Source organism: Arachis ipaensis, chromosome B06, assembly GCF_000816755.2.
Source record: "Arachis ipaensis cultivar K30076 chromosome B06, Araip1.1, whole genome shotgun sequence".
Lineage (NCBI taxonomy): Eukaryota > Viridiplantae > Streptophyta > Magnoliopsida > Fabales > Fabaceae > Arachis > Arachis ipaensis.
The window spans coordinates 91,683,037-91,686,725 of NC_029790.2; the positions used below are offsets into that span (position 1 = coordinate 91,683,037).

At 32.6% G+C, this 3,689-nt stretch overlaps 1 long non-coding RNA gene across 1 annotated transcript; it reads right to left on the minus strand.

Moving 5' to 3' along the window:
- On the minus strand, window positions 495-2,187 carry LOC110264054. The gene is made up of 3 exons (XR_002349790.1): window positions 2,175-2,187; window positions 1,240-1,244; window positions 495-588 (listed from the first exon to the last, which is right to left on the minus strand). It is a non-coding gene; the product is annotated as an uncharacterized LOC110264054 (long non-coding RNA).

Consider the following 3,689-nt stretch of genomic DNA (forward strand, 5'->3'; position numbering starts at 1 on the left):
TCGCTTTGTTTTTATGCAAATTCTTAATTGATTATGTAAAGTACCTTTTAAGATTGTCAAGAAAATATTTCATCCTTAGCCTGAATAATCTTCATTTCACAAACCTTGAATAATTTAGTTTGACTTGAATTTGTTATAACATGACACAATATTTACGTTTTTGAAGATTCTCTTGAATTTTGCAAAGTAATTGCCCTGTTTTCCTCTATAGTTTCTATTAGAGCTCTTTGAAATCAAAATTCTTTTCTATTAGCATTTTGATTCTTCTTTCCGGCATACTTCATGACTTTTAATCATTCTTATTTGTTGGTCATTTCAACCATTCCTTCATATTCTTGTGAACCTTGTTCTCCTCTTATTTGATTTTAGTTTATTTTGATATAATTTATCACTACCTTTTTTTGTTGTTTCCTTTGGAGTTCCTAAAACTCAATATTTCTTGTTCGGATACGAAATAACTCTTGAAACGTTTTCTCATGCTTGTACATCGTTGCTTAATTGCAATCTTACACCTCCTTCCAAATTCATGAGAAACATAATTTTATCGCTTATTTTTCTCTTTCTGCGAATTGTATCTCTTTGAACGTACTTGTACGTATCTCAGTGTCACACGTGATCCTTAGAAGTAAAAACCAATGTGTTAACTCTTTAGGGAACAACTAGTAGAAGAGAAAGTTTAAGTTTTCAATAGCTCGATTGAAAGCTTGTTCGATGCCTTATGTCTTGTTGATCTTATTTGAACTCCCTTGATTTACTATCTTTTTCGTATGGCCTGATTTCTTTTAAGTACATCTTAATATTCTTGAATATTCTTTATGTGATGGCAATTTCGTTTTGATATGAATTTTTAAAACAAGTTTTAGATTTTCTTTTTAAGAAAGTTAAATAAATTTTTCTCGCTTAAATTGCATCCATAGATATTCTTTAAATTGACAAAGTTATTTTGAAATTGGCATGCACTGTTTCAAATAAAGTTTTGAAACCGACTTATAAGCAAATTTTTACTTTGGAATTCTTTTTTTAAATAAAGTTTAATTTTTTCTTCCATATTTGCTATAATTTTTATACACACTTGATTGAATATAAACCTTGAGAATTTTTTTTAAACAAACGTTTGATTTTCTTACAACCTAGCCACGATTTTACTGTATACCTTTATTTGATTAAATACCTAAATGTCTTTTAAGATTTTCGAAAAATTGTTTTGGCCTTAACCCAATTGACTTTCCCTTTTCAAACCTCACCTATTTTATATTTAACTTGTAAATTATTTTGACAAGAGGTAATTTGATTTCCTTTTGAGTTTTATGCCTACTTTGGTTAAGTGGTGCACCTAACTATTTTTCTCAAATATTTGAGAGAATATTTTTGTTCTTAGTCAAATCAGTATTCATTTTCTTTTAAAACTCTACATAATCTATTTCAACATGGAATTGTATTAACGTAATGTCACAAATATACTTTTGTTATTTCTTTTACAAAGTGTTTGATGCACACTTTTCCTTTGACAAATGTGAAATAGTTTTTGAAATATTTTTCATTCTCTATGAGCAGTTCATTCGAAAGTATTCTTAATTCTACTCGAGACTTATGCACCTTGTCTTTGGTCTTAGACATTTTTTTCTGTAAACCTCATATTCCTTGACTCGACTTAATTTTGCTTCAAACTACTGCACTACTTTTCCTTTTACTATTCCTATTGGGTTTTGTTAATTTGAGAATCATTCTTGAGATTGCCAAGTTAATTTTCTTTTTGACACTCTTCATTCCTTGTGCATCCCTGATTACTCGTGATTTCAACAATCCTTTCAAGCCCTGGCGGATTTTGTCGCTTGTCTTTTTCCAAGGTCTTGTATTCTTTTGAATAAACTCGAGGATTGCCTTAGAATTACGTATGACTTTTAGGGGTAGCAAACGAAACTTTAAAAATGCTATTCGTAAACGTGAAAGATGGATTGGTAAATGTGCAACGTTATGAGGAGTATATTTCTCGTAAAAGTTTGCGGATGTTAGGATTGTGACGGGTTATAGAGTTTTGAAATGATTGATGGAATTAGAGAGTTGAAGTTCTGAAATGGGTAAGAGATCTGTGAGCGAGCATTATATCCGTTGTTTTATACCAGCCTATTTTGTAGCCCTTTTTGCCACACAAGCTACTGTTTTGTTTTGTGAACGCCTATCTTAATTTGTACCCTATTTTGTTCCTCCAAGATTTTGTAAAGTTTTGAACATTTATATATGCATACTAAGATTCATACTTTTCTATAAAGTGTTTAAAAAGTAAAGTGCAAAGACAATGTAATACCTTATATATTACTTTAATTTTCGAGGACAAAATTTTTTTTAAGGTGGGTAGGATGTAAGACCCAGAAATTTCAGAAAAATTTTATTAAGAATTAATTTTGATTTATTTATTCATTAAGTACCTTAAACTCAGAAATTATTTTATTAAAGATAAATTAAAGAAAATTTTGATTAATTGAGTTTAAAATAATTTAAGGTTTTATCTGATTTTATAATTATCAAATTATTTTCTATATTTAATTTATAAAGTTTAGCAAATGTAAAATAATAAGAATTTTATACGATATACTCTAATTTTATTAAAATTTATCAAATTCTAATTTACCCAAAATTCCTAATTTTATTTTTATCCCAAATTAAACCCTAATCCATAAATTAAACCCCACAAACCCTAATTTTCATCACCTCACCATCACTCACATTTTTCCCCACCGCCATTCCCTTCCTAACAGCACTAACACTTATTAACTTTGGCAAAAACTAAAGAAAGAAGGAAAGAAAAGAAAAGAGAGGGGGAACGAAGGAACAGAAGGGAGAAAGGAGGGAGAGAGAGAGCCGCGATGGGGGAGAAGAGAGGAGGGGAAGGAGACATGCCGGCGCTGCTGGGTGTCGCCACCGCCGTCACATCCTTGCCGAGACTTGGAGGGAGATCCCATCGTTAATCCGCGTCACCGTCGAACTCGTTCAACCGCGCCACCGTGCTCTGCCCTGTCTCGCGTCGCAACCGTGCCATGCGTCACCGCCGTTCGCACTGTCAGTTTTGCACAGGGGAAACCATGGTCGTCGAGGGTCTATCCACGCCGTAGCTGAAGCTAGAATGCCACTGCAACCACCGCGTGTTATCGTCTTCAGATCCGCCGCTGACGAACGAAACTCTCGCGCGATCTAGAATTTTCACAAATAAATTCCCGTTGTAAGTATAGCTTCTAGACTGACAAGAATTCCTTTCGTACAAAAGTTTGGTTGTCACAAGTAACAAAATCCAATAAAATTTTTAACCGAAGTATTTAAACCTCGGGTCGTCTTCTCAAGGAATTGCAGGGTGTATGATTTATTATTGGTTATGGAAATTGTATATTTTTGGGTTTTTGAAATAAGGAACAAGTAATTTAAATGACAAGAAAAATTAATTAATAATTAAGAAAACTCTTGGCAAGGTATGACAACTGGACGCCCTATCCTAGTTATCCTTATCAATTATGATGAGAATTGATTTTGCTCCCACCTTGTTAACCTCTAACTATGAAGGTAAGTTAAGTGGATGAATCAATCTGATTCTTCTGGTCCTAGTCAATTCCTATGGAAAGACTAGCTTTAGAAGGATCCAAATCAATCAGCAAAGATAACAATTATCAATGACAAGGAGTTTGATAACTCAAGTGTCT